This window comes from Piliocolobus tephrosceles, chromosome 1 (genome assembly GCF_002776525.5).
Source record: "Piliocolobus tephrosceles isolate RC106 chromosome 1, ASM277652v3, whole genome shotgun sequence".
Taxonomy (NCBI): domain Eukaryota; kingdom Metazoa; phylum Chordata; class Mammalia; order Primates; family Cercopithecidae; genus Piliocolobus; species Piliocolobus tephrosceles.
The window spans coordinates 74,127,356-74,145,331 of NC_045434.1; the positions used below are offsets into that span (position 1 = coordinate 74,127,356).

At 38.8% G+C, this 17,976-nt stretch overlaps 1 non-coding gene across 1 annotated transcript; it reads right to left on the reverse strand.

Moving 5' to 3' along the window:
* Positions 1–5,509: 5,509 nt before the first annotated feature.
* LOC111537172 lies at positions 5,510–5,592 on the reverse strand. The gene has a single exon (XR_002729931.2). It is a non-coding gene; the product is annotated as a small nucleolar RNA SNORD45 (small nucleolar RNA).
* Positions 5,593–17,976: the final 12,384 nt, after the last annotated feature.

Consider the following 17,976-nt stretch of genomic DNA (forward strand, 5'->3'; position numbering starts at 1 on the left):
TTGTTGAGTTTTAGAGGAGAAAGAGGACTTGATAGCATATCTCTTTTCATTCCCTATTCTTTCTCATCTCTGCTCATCTGTGCCGTTGTGTTTACTGCCACAGATTCTGGTCCTGAAGACCATAGGTTACCCAGGGGCTAAGTGAGGGTATTCAGGGTCCCATTGTTGCTACACAACCAAGCCACATTCTCCCAAAGCTCCTGGGCCTCACTCTTTTGTTTCTCTTTCAGTTAGCTCTGAATCCAAGTGGGGATCAAGGGAAACCATTTGGAGCCCCTTACAGGTCCAACAAATATGTCTTTATCATTTGATGCCTTTAGGGGAAACAACACACAAAATAGTTGCTAATGATATCATTTTAATATCTAGACCTCTATAGAAAAAAATCGACAATGAAAAGAAGTTTGTATATTTTGAGATATTTGCATATTTTGCTACTTTTTATACTTTTATGGTTTATGTATTTTGACAGTTCTGTGGACATCTAATCAGATGTTAGCACCTAATGAAATAAAACAGATATAGGTACATTATGTGTTTTGATCAAATCCAGCAAACCCTAAGATGTATTTTATAATTTAATTTGCAATTTGAAAGCAGTCTTTCCTTTTAGCTATTCAAGTGCCAGATTACTAAAATTCATGTATTAGTAACTAGATTATGTCATATATGTAAAAGTGTTTTATATATTGCAAAAAACATTATGCATATAAAATTATAAAACATTTTGATTATAATTATTCCATATGTAACATCCTTTCTCCACTTCTACCTGAGCATTTAACACTCAGGCATAAGCTGGTTATAGAGGATATGGGACTAGCTGCCTTCTTTTCTGACTCTAGAAAAATTCTTACCAAGAAAATTTTTTCAAGTAGAAGTTGAATATTATTCTTGTTTTCTAACTAGCAGTCTTTAACAGACAGAAAAATCAATGCCATTTCCTCAACAGCAAATTATATTCCACTTCTGTACATTATAGCACTTTTCTTGGAGTTGATAAATAAGAAAAAAATACTGATGGTCATTTAACTTAGTAGGATTTACTTAAATGAACTGACAGAAAGAACTTAACTCTTAAAATAATTGATTTTTCTCTCCATCAGATGAAAAATGTACAATAGAGTAAATGAAAGTCTTTTAAATAAAAGTAATTTTCTATTCATTAAAGGAAACATAAAATACACTTATCCAAGTCTTCGAAAAAATTACTTGCAGGTTATTAACCTAGTTTTAAAGAAAGAATTTTTAAACAGTGTTCAGAGCATTTCTCAACCTGGTATACATTAAAATGAAAAATCTTTCAAGCTAAGTAAATATTCCTACTGATGCAATAAAATAGCTGAATATATGTAAGTGATTTGAAGATGACAGCTCTCGTGACAGGAAATGGCAGCAGGGAGACCTAGAAAAAAATCTATACTGACCTCACCACCATTCAACTCCTGTTGGCAGTTGTCACTCCAAAGGCAATATCACATAAAAGCTTTGCAATCTTTAGCTTAAGTTTCCATAGTAGGGCAAAATCCTGTTACCTCTAACCCACCCTCTCAGACATCTATTCTCTTCTCTTCAGTTTTGCAAACCACTGACAGTTTCACCTAGGCAAAATGTTTTTCACTCAGATTGGTTCTTGTTATCATCCTACCCCAAATCTTTTTTTTTTTTTTTTTTTTTTTTTTTGAGACGGTGTATCGTTCTGTTGCCCAGGCTGGAGTGTAGTGGCATAATCTCGTCTCACTGCAACCTTCGCCTCTAGGGTTCAAGCGATTCTCCTGCCTCAGCCTCCAAAGTAGCTGAGATTACTGGCACCTGCCACTACACCCAGCTAATTTTTGTATTTTTCATAGAGACGGGGTTTCAGCATGTTTGCCAGGCTGGTCTCAAACTCCTGACCTCAGGTGATCCACCCACCTCAGCCTCCCAAAGTGCTGGGATTACAGGCATAAGACACCATGCCTGGCCTTTACCCCACATCTTCTCATTACAAATGATCAACTGTATAAAATGACATGCTGGTTAATTATGTTTTTCTTAAAGTTAAATTATGTAGCACTCAACTCCATTTATTTGCTATCTCCTACCTTCACTGGTTTAACTAAATTTTTCCACAGCTGAAACCCTATTGGGATTCAAACTGTGCTTTTTGAATTTAATTTTAACATATTTTGAACACTTAGCTTGTTTAAATGTTCTTGAAATCTAGGGATAGAAAAAGATTAGTTGTGAATTCTATAAACATCATCCATAATTTAGAAAATGTATAGAATTTATAGACATGAGTCTGTAGTCCTCTATTCCAAAAAAGTTGGTTGAAAAGTTTAAAAAGGAAAAATTCAACTTAATCTTGCCTATTTATACGATGTGAGATGATTAGCATTTGCTTGATATTTTACCATGCTCTATGCATGTGTCTTGTAGACATATTCTAGGATAAAAGAAATAGAAATAGCAAAGATTTCTTCTAAGATTTCATCAGAGATCAATCCAGAAATTGCTAGATGTTTTATATCAGAGGAAACTGATAAGATCATAACTTTGTTATTGTGCAATCTGCCAACAAACAGTGGTTCCCATCCCAGTTTCATCATAGTTTTGGGACAGGTCCCTAATTTTCTTGGCCCTTGGAAAGGGAGTTCTCATGACTGTCAAATCAAATAATTTTCTAAAATCATTACTTTATTTAAAAATACTTATTCAATATCTACAAAGTGCTAGTGTCATTCCCTTTACCTGGATGATCTTTCCTGCTCCTTGCATGAACTTTATTCCTACTCATTCCTAAATATTTAAGGCAGATGTTAGTGCCTTCATGAAGCCCCTCCCCACCCTTTCTTAAAGGATGGCATTGTAGGATTCCCAGGATAACGTGACTCGTTCTACTCAACCAGAATGAGTAGAGTAAGTTGCATTATCCTGGGAATTTCTTCTTTTTGAATAACACATTTATTGAGATATAATTCACATATCACAAATTTCACTCATTTAAAGAGTGCAATTCAATAGGTTTTGTATATTCATAACATTGTGTGCCAATCACTATAATTTAATTCTGGACCATTTTCATCACCCCAAAAAGAATCTCATACCATTGTCATGTACTGCCCGCTTCCTCTTCCCCCCGCTTCCTAGTAACCACTAATTTACTTTCTGTCTTTATAGATTTGCCTCTTTTGACAATTTTCTAGAAAGAAATAAAAATATGTGGACTTTTGTGTCTGCCTTCTTTTACTTCGTTTACGAATGTTTTTAAGAGTCATCCATGCTGTAGCATGTCATTTCTTTTTATGAACAAATAATATTTTGTTGTATAGATAGACCACATCTTGTTTAGTCATTCATCAGTTGATGGTCATTTACGTAGTTTCCACTTGTTTTTGGTTACTGTGAATAATGCTGCCATGTACATTCACAATGTCAAATCAAATAATTCTCTAAAATCATTAATTCATTAAAAATATGTGCATGTTTTATGTGGGCATACATTTTCAATTCTTTTGTATATATACCTAGAAGTGAAATTGCTGGGTCATATGGCAACTTCACGTTTAACATTTTAGGAACTGCCAAATTGCTGTACAAAGTGGCTGTACCATTTTACAATGTCACCAGCGATGGATGAAGGTTCTAATTTATCCACACCCTTGGCAACACTTGCTATTCTCTGTCTTTGTAACTTTAGTCAACCCAGTGAGCATGAAGTGGTATTTCATTGACATAGTTTGAACGCTGTCCCCTCTAAATTTCATGTTGAATTGTAATCCCCAATGTTGGACGTGGTGTCTGGTGAGAGGTAACTGGATCATGGGGGAGGCTCCCTCATGGCTTTGTGCCATCCTCACCATAGTGAGTGAATTCTTACAAGATCTGGTTATTTAAAAGTGTGTGGCACCTCCCCCTAACTCTTGCCCCCACAGTCGCCATGTGAGATGCCTGCTTCCCTTTCACCATCAGCTGTGATTGTAAGCTTCCTGAGGCCTTCCCAGAAGCCAAGCAAATGCTGGCGCCATGCTTGTACAGCATACAGAGCCATGAGACAATTAAACTTTTCATTACAAATTACCCAGTCTCAGGTATTCCTTTATAGCAAAGCAAAGAATAGCCTAACACACTCAGTGTGGTTTTGATTTGATTTCCCTGATTAACAATGAGTCCCTCTACATAATTAATGATGCCGAGCATTTTTTAATATACACTGGAAGATTCTTAAGTAAGGGTCCCAAATATTATTTATTTTACTATCTCAAGAACCAAATACCAACTGGCATATAGTAGGGATACATTTATAGTAATATTTATAAAAAGAAAGAATACATATTTAATTTTTATCAGTATGTGATGATGAACTTTATGTGTCAACTAAACTGGATTAAGAAATACCTAGAGAACCAGTAAAGCAATACTTCTGAGTGTGCCTGTGAATGTGTTTCCAGAGGAGATTGGAGTGTGAATCAACAGACTGAGTGAGGCAAGTCTGCCCTCAGTGGGGCACCATCCAAATGGCTGATGGCCTGGATAGAATAGCAAGGGCAATTTCTTCTCTCTTTCCTGGAGCTGGAATCCTCCTTTTCTCCTGCCCTTAGATTGCAGAACACCAGGCTCTCTGGCCTTTGCACTCCAGGCCTTATACCACAGCCTCCTGGATTCTCAGTCTTCCAGCCTCAGACTGAAAATTATACCATTGGCATCCGTGGTTCCGAGGCTTCTGGACTAGGACTGTGTCACACTATCAGCATCCCAGGGTTGCCAGCTTGCAGACAGCCTGTCATGGGACCTCTCATCCTCCACGATTATGTGAGCCAATTCTCCTAATAAATCTTCTGCCTCTCTGTCTATCTATGTATCTATCCATCTCTCCATCTGCCTATCTTTCCTTCCTACTGGTTCTTGCTCTCTGAAGAACCCTCACTAATACAGAATTTGGAACCAAGAACTGGGGCTGCTGCTATAACAAACACCTGAAAACGTGAAAGTGGCTTTGGAACTGGGTAATGGGTAGAAACTGGAAGAATTTGGAGGAGCAGGCTAAAAAAAGTCCATATTACTGTGAATGAAGGGTTAAGGACAGTTCCATGAGGGCTGAGAAGATGAGCTGTAAGACGTACCTAAATCTTAGGGATTACTTAAGTGGTTGTGATTAGAATGTTGGCAGAAATATAAACAGTAAAGGCCATTCTGATGAGGTCTTAGACAGAAATTAGGATTATCTGTGTGTGTGTGTGTGTGTGTGTGTTACTAAGTGTATGCCCCTGTAAGGTTTTTAATTGTGATTCTCTTTACATTTTATCCTTTCCTTATTATAATAGTTCCTGCATTTCTACAAAGTCACAATAACACCATAGAAGTAATTTCTTAAAAAAAAAAAGGAAACAAGATAATCAAGTACTCTGAGCACTTTCTTTTATTCTCTTAACTAGAATTTCAAGACCTCTGAAAAATTATATGAATGAAAATAGTGGCTTTGGGACCCAAGTTTGACATAATTTAGGGGAAGTTTTGGTTTTCTCAACCAAAAGCTATATTATTCGAGAGTTAAAGTGTTGTTATACATCAGCAATAAATTCAAGTAATACATGTCAACACACCTTGACCAAAATTAGAAATATCTTATTGGAAACCAGAGTAATGGCCTTCTGTGTTATAAATTTGCAAAGAACTTGGCTGAATTGTATCTATGTCTTAGGGCATTATGAAAGGTGGAATTGAGCAGTTATCTAGGATATTTAGTGGAATAAATGTCTATGCAAAATATTGAAGGAGCTGCCTGGCTACTTTTAACTGCATACAGTAAGATGTAAGAGGAGAGAAATTATTTAAAGATGTTCTCACTCATAGGTGGGAACTGAGCAATGAGATGACTTGGACTTGGGAAGGGGAACATCACACACCGGGGCCTATTATGGGTGGTGGCGAGGGATTGTATTAGGAGTTATACCTGATGTAAATGACGAGTTGATGGGTGCTGATGAGTTGATGGGTGCAGCACACCAACATGGCACAAGTATATATATGCAACAAACCTGCACGTTATGCACATGTACCCTAGAACTTAACGTATAATAATAAAAAAAAGAAATTAATAATTAAAAGGCGAGCAGAGCAGGCAGGGTTCTCAGACTGGACATGTAAAGAGTGAAAGCGTCTTTAGGAGAACAAGGGCCAAACAACCGTTGGACAAAGGGATTAACATGGATACAAGTAAGTCAGGTGCTATTCATCAAGACAGTAGGAGAAAGACCCCAGATTCATTTCAGAGATCTTCAAGTCTGCCCCTCTCATTACTGGCCCAGAGCAGGATCTTGAGGGCAATGTTTCCAGAGAGGTGCCAGTGGGATATCAGTATTTGCTGCCCTGAAATGCTTCAAGTCTCTGCTTCTCTCATCCCAGCACAGAATTTCTTGGCAATCCCAGCTGTACCTTAAGTGGGCCCAGCTGCAACTTGTGCTCCCACTCCAAAAGATGTAAACAGTAGCCTTGGTGGTGTCCATGTGGTGCTAATTTTATAGGTGTGTTAAACTCAAGATCTGTGAGGCCATCGTAGCCTCCACTTAGATTTCAAAGGATGTCATGGGCAGCTTGGAAATGCAGTGTAAAAATGTGGAGTTGGAGCCTCGACAGAGAGTCCCCACTAGGGTAATGCCTAGTGGAGCCATGGGGGTAAGGCCACCTCAGAAGCCCCGAACTATAGAGTCACCAGCATGCAACTTCAGCCTGGGAAACCTGCAGGTATGAGATTCCAACCCAGCAGAGTCACTGAGTGGACTGAGCCCAGGAAAGCCATAGGGGCAGGGCTACGTGATGCTTTGGGAGCCCAACTTCACCCTAGTATGCCCAGGATGAGGGACATGGAGTCAAAGGAAGATATTTTCCAACTTTAAGACTTAATGTTCTCTTTTGGGTTTTGGACTTACTTGGGGAAGTTATTCCTTCATTTTTTGGTCTGTTTCTCCCTTTTGAAATGGGAATGTCTGTCTGTCCACCTGTTGTCTTTTAGAAGCACACAATTTGTTAATTTCACAGGTTCACAACTGAAGAGCAATTTGATTTGAGTGAATCATGCCTTATGTCTCACCCATGTCTGATTCAGATGAGACTCTGGACTTTGCCCTTCTGAGTTGGTGATAAAAACAAGTTAAGAAACCGCTACAGCAATTAAGGAAACTCATCCTAAAAATTCTGTTCTTCTAGAACCTTCCTGGTACCAATTCTCTGTCTTAGTCTGTTTGTGCTGTTATAACAAAATATCTGAGACTGGGTAACTTATAAAGAATAGAGATTCATTTCTTACAATTATAGAGGGTGGAAAGTCCAAGATCAAGGGCCCCACAACTGGGGCTTTAATGCTGCATGATCACATGAAAGAAAGTGAGAAGGCAAGAGAGTGTGAGAGCAAGAGGAGGTCAGGGAGCTATTGGGATGAAATGAACATGGGGCTATTTGGATGGATTGAATGTATTTTTCATGTGAGAAGAATATGAATTTTAAGGGCCAGGGGCATGGTTTCTCTGTGTGTGTGTGTGTGTGTGTGTGTGTGTGTGTGTGTGTATGGCTTGAATGTGTTTCTCTAAGTTCATGTGTTGGAAACTTAAACCCCAAGAAAACAGTGTTGAGAGGCGGGACCTTTAAGATGGTCTGCCTTCCTGAATGAATTCATGTTGTTATCTTGACAGTGGGTTAGTTAACATGGGAGCCGGTTCCTGATAAAAAGATGAATTCATCCCTCTTATCTCCTAGAACTCTAGGAGATAGAACTGTAAGAAGTAAATATCTGTTCTTTATATATTACCCAGTCTCAGATACTCTGTTATAACAGCACAAAACAGACTAAGACAGAGACTTGGTTCCAGGAATGGTTCTGGAAGAACAGAATTTTTAGGATAAGTTTTCTTAATTGGTTTGGATGTTTCTAGAATTGTCTGCCTAATCTGATTAGACCTAAAAGTGCTGAGAACTCTTCTTCTAATAGTACAGACAGCACTGATAGTTCATGGTATAAACTGTTTATAGGGATACACAAAACAACTGTATTTGATACTCCTAATTAACCACTTATAAAAGGCAAGGAACTTGGTAACTGTGTATATGATACCTTCAAACATCTGTGGAAAACCATAAATAGCCTAAGAGCTTCTAAGTGTGCCCTGAAGGAGAATCTTTTCTCCTGTAGACACAGGGCTGAAATAGCTGAAGATCAAACACAAGCCCTCATCATGCAATTGGCTGAATTACAACAAAAGTTGAATGCTCAGTCTCGAAGGTTGTCCACAGTTAAAGTGAGGGCATTGGTTGTAAAGAATGAGGTTGCATAAGTCAGAGTGTAATGGTGTGGGAAAATCCAGGTGAGGCTGGGACATTAAGCTCCTAAATTCTGATAAGCATTGTTTGCCAACAGAAGCGGCCTCTCCATTCCTAGCAGCAGCGCATTCCCACCCACAGTGAGATCAGCCTTTCCACCTCTGACAGAGGGGATTAACTCTGTATTTGCCTGAGAAAATGGCAATGTCCTCCTCTGAGTCAGTTGTCAAGCAAGGCAATGCTGATGCTCCTCAGGACTCAACTCTATCACCCCTCTTTGCCTCTAGATCTATAAAGAGATTCAAGTCCCAGTAGGCCCCTAAGAGTGAGGTACAAAGTGTGGCCCACCAGCAGGTGCATTACACTACAAAAGAACTACTTCAGTTTTCTAATTTATACAAGCAGAAATCTGGGGAACATGTATGGGAATAGATATTAAGGGTGTGGGATAATGGTGGAAGGAACATAAAGTTGGATCAGACCAAATTTATTAATACGGGCCTACTAAGCTGAGATTATGCACTTAATGTTGCAGTTCAGGGAGTTAGGAAAGGTGCTAACACTTTGGTTAGTTGGCTAAAACATGGATCAAAAGATAGCCCACGGTGAGGGAGTAGGAGATGACCTAAACATCCCATCTCCCTGTTTACAATAGAGGAAGGGATGCAAACGCTTAGGGAGACTAGAATGCTAGAATGGATTTGTCACTTAAAATCTACTCACCCACACATACCTTTCACCAATATTCTGATAAATAGATTTGTAAGGGGAGCCCCAACATCCCTGAAGAGTTCTGTGATTTGCAGTCATTCAATTGAAAAAAAAACAAAAAATGCAATGGTAATGATTGGATCCCAGGGTGGCAGGGGACAAGCGATAGCATTCAATCATCCATAACAAGGCAGGCGTAGGTACCATAATGGACATCAGAAGCAAAGCAACATTCAGAATAGTCTGACTCATGTAGATTCATATGCTGAATGAAGGTGGTACTGGTTAGTTAATCATGATGTTCCTAGAAGTGAAATAAAGAATAAACCTACTAAGTTCTTACTTGATCTGTATTGGCAGAAAACTTTCAGGTCAAGTGGACAAGAGTTGAATTCAAATCATAAAAAGAGGGAATCACAGCCCCTCAATCAGTTCCCAGACCTGAGCCAGTTTACAGATCCAGAACCTCTTGAATGAAGAGAAGGCTGGGTCCCCTCTAGGAAGAACCCTGGTACACTAGTGAGAATTTACCGTTAACCTATCTTCCATTCTTCCCCAAAGGGACTTACTGCCTTTTACCAGGGTAACTGCATTGTAGGAAAGAAAATAATCAAACCTTTCAGGGTTACTAGATCCCGACTCTCAACTAACAAGAGTCTTGAAACATCATTGCAGCCACCCAGTCAGAGTAGGGGCTTCTGGAGGTCCCATCATCCATGCAGTTTTAGCTCAAGTCTGCCTTCCAGTGGGTACCCAAAACCCATGCAGTGGTCATCACCCCAGTTCCAGATGTATAATTACAGTAGACATACTCAGCAGCTTTCATTCTTTAACTTGTGTACTGAGGGCTGTTATAATGGTAAAGACCAAATACAAGCCTTTAGAGCAATCTCTGCTTAAGAAAATGGTAAACTAAAACCAATACCATATCCCTGGAGACAAATGCAGAGATTAGTGCCAACATCAAGGACCTGAAAGATACAAGGGTGATGGTTCCCTCCACATCCTCATTTAACTCTCCTATTTGGCCTGTGCAGAAGATATGGATTCTGGAGAATAACAGTGAATTATTAGCTTAACCAAGTGGTGACTCCAATCACAGCTGCTATACAAGATGTGGTTTCATTGCTTGAACAAATTAACACATCTCCTGGTATTTGGTATGCAGTTATAGATTTGGCAAATGCCTTTTTCTCCCTTTCTGTCTGTAAGGCAGTTTGCTTTCAGTTGGCAAGGCCAGCAATACACCTTCACTGTCCTACATCAGGGATACATCAACTCCCCAGGCCTATGTCATAGTTTAGTTTGCAGGGATCTTGATCATTTTCCCTTCCACAAGATATCACACTGGCCCATTACATTGATTACACTCTGCTAATTGGACCTAGTGAGTAGTGAAGTAGTGACAAATGTAGACTTATTAGTAAGACATTTGCATGTCAGAGAATGGAAAATAAATACAACTAAAGTTTGGGGTTCTTCTGCCTCAGTGAAATTTCTAAGGGTCCAGTGGTGTAGGGCACATTAAGATATCCCTTCTAAGGTGAAGAATAAGTTGTTGCATCTGGTCTTTCCTGCATCCAAGAAAGAGGTACAATGCCTAGTAGGCTTATTTGAATTTTTGGAAGCAGCACACTTCTCATTTGGGTGTGTTATTCCAGTGCATCTACTGAGTGACTGAAAAATCTGCTAGTTTTGAGTGGGGCCCAGAACAAGAGGAGGCTCTGCAACAGCTCCAAGCTGTTGTGCAAGCTGCTCTGCCATTTGAATCATATAATCCAGCAGATCCAATGGTACTTTAGATGTCAATGGCAGATAAGGAAGCTGTTTGGCTGCTTTGGCAGGCCCCTATAGATGAATCATAGCAGAGGTCCTTAGGATTTTGGAATAAAGTCCTACCATCATCTGCAGATAATTGCTCTCCTTTTGACAGGCAGCTCTTGGCCTGCCACTGGGCCTTAGTAGAAACTGAACATTTGACCATCATTCACCAAGTTACCACACCATCTGAGCTGCCTGTCATGAATTGCATGCTATCTGACTCATCAAGCCATAAGGTTGGGTGTGCACAGCAGCACTCTGTCATCAAATGGAAGTAGTATATACATGATCAGGCCTGAACAGGTCCTAAAGGTACAAGAAAGTTACGTGAAGAAGTGGCCCAAATGTCCATGGTTCCTACTCCTTCTACACTGCCTTCTCTCTCCCAGCCTGCACTTACGACTTCATAAGGAGTACTCTATGATAAGATTACAGAGGCAAAGAAGACTAGGGCCTGGTTTACAGATTGTTCTGCACAATATGCAGGCAACACCCGAAAGTGGACAGTTGTAGTCCTACAACCCATTTGGGGAACATCTCTGAAGGACAGTGATAAAGGGAAATCTCAATGAGCAGAACTTCAGGCAGTGCACTGGGTTGCACCCTTTGCTTGGAAAGAGAAATGACCATATGTGCAATTTTATACCAACTTATAGGCTATAGCCAAAGGTTTGGCTGGATGGTCGGGGACTTCATTGGAAAATTAATGACAAAGACATCTGGGAAAGAAGTATGGATAGGCTTCCCTGAGTCAGTGAAAGATGTGAAGGTATTTGTGTTACATATGAATGCTCACCAAAGGATGATCTCAGCAGAGGAGGATTCTAATAATCAAGTAAATAGGATGACCCATTTTATGGATATTAGTCACTCTTTTCCCAGCCACCCAATAGGCTCATAAAAAAAGAGACCATAGAGGCAAGAATGGAAATTATATATGGACTCAGCAAAATGGACTTCTACTCACCAAGATCAATCTGGCTAGGGCCACCTCTGAGTGCTCAATCTGCCAGCAGCAAAGACCAGCATTGAGCCACTGATATGATCCCTGGGGTGACCAACCAGCTACCTGGCAGCAGATTGATTACACGGTACTGCTTACATCATGGAAGGAACAGCACCTTACTAGGATAGAAACTTACTCTGAATATGGATTTGCCTTTCCTGCATTCAATGCTTCTGTCAAAGCTGGCACCCACAGACTTACAGAATGCCTTATCTAATATCGTGGTGTCCCACACAGCATTGCTTCTGACCAAGCAACTCACTTCACAGTCAAAGAAGTACAGTAATGGCTTCATGCTCATGGCATTTACTGGTTTTACCATGTTCCCCGTCATACTGAAGCAGCTGACTTGATAGAACAGGGTGACAGTCTTTTGAAGTTGCAGTTACAATGCCAGCTAGATTGTCACCTACTGCCATATTTTGTAGGGTTGGGCAAAGTTCTCTGGAAGGTTGTATATGTTCTGAATCAGCATTCAATATGTGGTACTGTTTCACAGTGAGGCTTCATAGGTTCAGAAATCAAGGGATAGAAATGGAAGTGGCACCACTCACCATCTCCCCTAGTGACCGACTAGCCAAATTTTTGTTTCCTGTTCCCACAACTTTATGCTCTGCTAGTCAGAGGGAGGAAAACTTCCATCAGGGACAATAATGTTTCCACTGAACTGGAAGTTAAGACTGCCACCTAGCCTCTTTGGGCACTTTATGCCTCTGAGTCAACAGACTAATAAAGAAGTTGTAGTGTTGGCTGGGATGACTGAGCCAGGCTTCCCAGAGGAAACTGGAATTACTACTCCATAATGGATGTAAGGAAGAGTATGGCTGGAATACAGGAGATCCCTTAGAAAGTGTCCTAGTATTACCATGCCCTGTGATTAAGGTCAATGGGAAATTGCAACCCAATCCCGGGAGGACTACAAATGGTCCAGACCCTTCAGAAATGAAGGTTTCAGTTACCACGCCAAATAAAGAACAATGACCAGCTGGGGTGCTTGCTAAAGGCAAAGAGCATATTGAATGGTTTACAGAAAGTAGTTATAAATATCAACTATCACGGCATGACCAGTTACAGAAAGGAGAACTATTTCGTGAATATTTCTTCCCTACTTGGTTAAGAATATGTTTGTGTGTGTGTATACACATATATTAGGCAAATATCTTTGTTTTCATTCTTCTCTTATTCCTTTATCATGTAACATAAGACATATTGACTTTATAACAATATTTAAGTACTGTTCATTTTACATCAAAGTATTTAAGTTATGGACTATCAAGAGAATAGCAAACATCACCCAAGGACTTCACTTGAGGGAGGGATTAGCGCATTTTCAGTTGGAACTATTACCTTGCTGTGACCTTTGTTTGGAGATCAAGTATGGTTTAAGGAAATGCATATGGGTGCCAAGTTGACATGAGGTGGACTTCTGATGGTTAATTTTAGTTGTCAACTTAAGAGTATTTTGAAATACCCAAAGAGTTTGTAAAGAATTGCTTCCGTCTCTGTCTGCAAGGGTGTTTCCAGAGGAGAGTGACATGTGAGTCAGTGAACTGAGTGAGGCAGATCTGCCCTCAATGTGGATGGGCACCATCCATTTGGATGAAGGTCCAGATAGAACAGATAAGGAAGAGGAAAAGAGATTTCCTTTCTCTTCCACCCTCCTGAAGCTGGGATGCTCTTCTCCTGCTTTTGGACATCAGAACTCCAGGCTCTCTGGCCTTTGGATTCCAGGACTATGCCAGTGCCCACCCCTCCCCATGTCTCACTCAGGCCTTTGCCACTGAACTAAGAATTACATCATCTGTGTTCCCCCTTCTGAGGCTTTTGAACTAGGACTGAGTCACACTGTCACCATCCCAGTGTCACCAGCTTGCAGCAGGCCTGACTTCTCAGCCTCCATAATCATGTGAGCCAAATTCCCTAATAAATCCCCTCATCTATCTACCTATCTCTCCTACTTGTTCTGTCTCTCTGGAGAACCCTGACTAATACACAGTACTGTGCTTTGAACTCCTCACAAGAAAGGTCCTAAATAGTTAATGTCTATTATAAATATTCTCCGGAAATAGCTCAAATCCATTGATAGATATTACATATAAATGCAAAAATATGAATTCTTTAAGCACACTTCTTAAAACTAGGAAAATATATTTTCTTTGATTGATAGCTTACTTACCTATATTTTTCTCCTTAGAAATCACTTTCAGACAAGCAGCATGTCAGAGTTCTTTATGGGAACAAAATTTAACTCAAATCGTGTTGTGGCTGTGTTTCAGTCGAGTTGATTATAGAGCCAGAAGACTAAGACTTGGTGTTTGTGGAAGGCAGAGGCAGATACAGATCTTGCACGAAAGCCTGTCCCTTGAAATTAGAGATGGATGAGAGATATGGACTTATTTTTTAGGATATGTTCCTTCCTGGATGTCAGATGCCATTTGTCATACCACAGATTTTGCTGTCTATCAGGATCTAGGTAAAAAAGGTATTTCAGAGCTTAAGGAGTTTCTCTCCATATGAGCATTTTATCCAAAGAAGCAGTCTCAATTTCTCTGAGAAGTTTAGAAACTTGGAGAAAAGTACAACAGTGTGTCCACCACAATATTTGGTAGGTTAGTTTTGTAGCTCAGCTACTTTCTAATTTTAGAATCTACATTAATTCATTTATTCTTCCAGGGTGATTTCAACAAATCCATGTGTTCATGGTCTAAACATGAACCACATGACTATAAACAGTTTTCACAGATGACCAACTTAATACCAGTGAGTAGTTGAGAAACTGGAAGAATCAATTTATTGAAAGTTGCAGATAAGAGCATAGTTTGACAATATGCTTCAAAACACTTAAATAAAAGTGCATACCTAGTCACATAGGAAGTTTAGTCACAGGGCTATAACTTGAGGACATAATTAGACAATTGTGCAAAGATTTGTGAACACAAATGTTCATTATAGAATCATTTATGTTAGAGAAAACCTTATAAATAATCTAAGAGGTCAGCAATAACGGTTTGATTTGATAAATTATGATACATACAAATCTACATATGATGTAATACTACTCATACCTTAAAAGTAATCTTGTAGAAGACTATTTAATGGGTAGAAAATTTTCAAGATATATTAATTAAAAATCAGATCATAAAAATATATGTAGACTGCAATCCTTTTAAATGTATATATGTACACGTGTGTGTATATATGTATATGTGTGTGTGTATATATGTGTGTCTATATACATATACATATATACATACACATAGACGAAAATACTGAACTCTGATGACATAATGTGTGGCTGTTTTGTGCTTCTTTCCTATTTTCCGCATTTTAGATTAATAATTTATTATAAATGGTATATTATTTTAAAAACAAAACAAAAAACAGAATTCCTGGTGACATACCATGTATGTAGGAAGCCCAGGCCTTAGGTGACAATATTTTAATAGGACTGCTTTTACAGAAGTTTGATGAATGTGATGGAAGGGATATACATGCATATACACACACATAAGCACATGCACGCAGTAAAGTACGTTTTTGACACCACTTTTAACTTTCACTGTCCATCTTAATGTTTTAAGTATTTTCAAGTTGGAGTGATTAGTGGAGAATGTTTGAGAGAATTCCCTTTCATCAGTCTCAGATCTCCCTGATGGGCAACTCTGCTTGAGTAGAATTTCCTAGACTCTCTCAGCCACTGATGTTGCCCCTGCCCAAGAGAGAAGGAGTGATTTGTTTGCTGGTAACACAGGCTCTGCCTCTCCTGGGCTTTTCTCTCTCCTTGTGAAGGTGCCTGTTCTCAGGGCACATTCTCCGTTTCTCTCTGCAGTGATCTTCCTTCAGTAGTCTGGGAGAGGCCTGTGGCTGTTCAGCTGTGTTGAAAGTGGGTAGGGAAAAATGTCAAATGCATTATATGGTGTTAAAAAACCACAATTCTGTTAATATCCTGAAATCCAGCTTTAATCAGTAATATATTTGATTTTTAAAACCTTCTCGTAGATACAGAAGTCAATTGTTTCCCTATATGCCACCAGTGAACAATTGACATTTGAAATAAAAAAACACAATGGCGTTTATATTAACACCAAAAATCCCCAAACAAACATAACTTAGGGATAAGTCTAACAAAATGTGTACAAGATCTATAAGAGGAAAACGAAAACCTTCTCATCAAAAGAAATCAAAGAAGATCTAAATAAATGGAGAGATATTCCATATATGTGGATAAGAAGACTCAATATTGTCAAAATGTCAGTTCTTTTCAACTTGATCTAGAGATTCAGTGTAATCCCAATCAAAATTCTAGCAAGTTATTTTGTGGATATTGACAAACTGGTGGTTTTAAAGTTTATATGGAAAGACAAAAAACCTCAGAATAGCCAATGTAATATTGAAGGAGAAGAACAAAGTCAGAGAACTGACACTACCTGACTTCAAGACTTACTATAAAGCTACAGTAATCAAGACAGTGTGGTATTGGTGAAAGAATGGACAAATAGATCAATGGAACAAAAGAGAGTCCTGAAATAGACACACACAAATATAGTCACCTTATCTTTGATAAAGGAACAAAGGCAATACAGTGGAGAGAAGTTAATCTTTTCAACAAATGGTGCTGGAGCAACTGGACATCTACATACAAAAAATTAATCTAGACACAAAACTTATGCCTTTCATAAAAATTAACTCATACATAGATCATAGACCTAAATATGAAACACAAACCTATAAAACTAGAAGATAATGTAAGAGAAAATCTAGGTGATCCCAGGTATGACAATGACTAAAAACGTAACACTGAAAGCAGAATCCATGAAAGAAAAACCTAGTAAGTTGGACTCCATTAAAATGAAAAATTTCTGCTCTGTGAAAGACACTGTTAAGAATATTAGAAGACAAGCCACAGACTGGGAGAGATAAAATAACTGCAAAATACATAATTAGATAAAGAGTTGGCATCCAAAATATTCAAATAACTCTTAAAACTCAGTGATTGACAAACAACCCAATTAAAATCTACACCTACCTGTCTCTTATGTCCATATGACAATTGGTTATTAACTTGGAAGAGTAAGAAATATGTATTGTTTATGCAACCTTCTCTCTGACAACAAAAAAAAAAGATCCTTGATGGAATAACTTTATGAAGGAGATGTATAAAGAAGATAAAGTTCTCAGGCAATTCATGGGTAACTTATAGGAGGTTGAAGCTGAATGAGATGTTTATTGGAGAGTGGTGGGACGCATTAGCAGGAATGTACTCATTTGTTCCTATGGGGTACATTGAAGAAGTAGAGGCAGAATCTCAAGTAAGAAAATAAAACAAAAGAGGCTAGAGGAGGTTTGTTTGATTACCGAAGGAGGCAAGACAGGGAAAAGTTTACAAACTCAAGCTTAAGAGGCAAGTTACCCTGTGTGAACCTTGGCTCTGTCCCTTATAAGCTGTGGGAGCTTGGACAAGTCATTCAACTTCTTGGGGGCTTCAGTTTCTTCATCTATAAAGTAGGAAAAATAATGTAAGTAAGCAATTAATAAGCATTAGTTATTAAAACAAAAAGAATATTCAGGAAGGTAGGCTGTTCTCTCATGCTTCCTACCTTGTTGTTCACACTACAGACTAGATCTTTCTGGCTAATTCTTGGTGTTAGAAGCATTTACCTTAAATGTCTTTAAAGGGAGGAGCGAATGCAACAACCAGTTCAATTACATTGAAGCAGCGCATTAAGTAAATAAAAAGAAATACATTATAGACATACTTGAATCCTAGGTTGAATATTTGGAGGTGACATATGCTCCCTGCTTAGAATCATCTGCAGAAAGATACAATGTTTCTTGAAAAGTGGTAATTATTGCATCCCTATATGAAGCAGTAAAACACTTACCTTGGATCACCAGGGATGTACCAATCTTTTACTAAACTCACCAAGCTTTGCCTCTGGTCTCAATGAGATGGGGGAAACTGCAGCCAACACTTTGGGATACTTGATTCAAGTTATGTGTGGACCCTCCTGTACATCAGAAATGACCAGCAAGGAAAGTTACTAAAACATAGTTATACCTCAATAAGTGCATTTGTCATTCTTGGTATTCTGCTAATTATTATTATTATTATTATTATTATTATTATTATTATTATTATTATT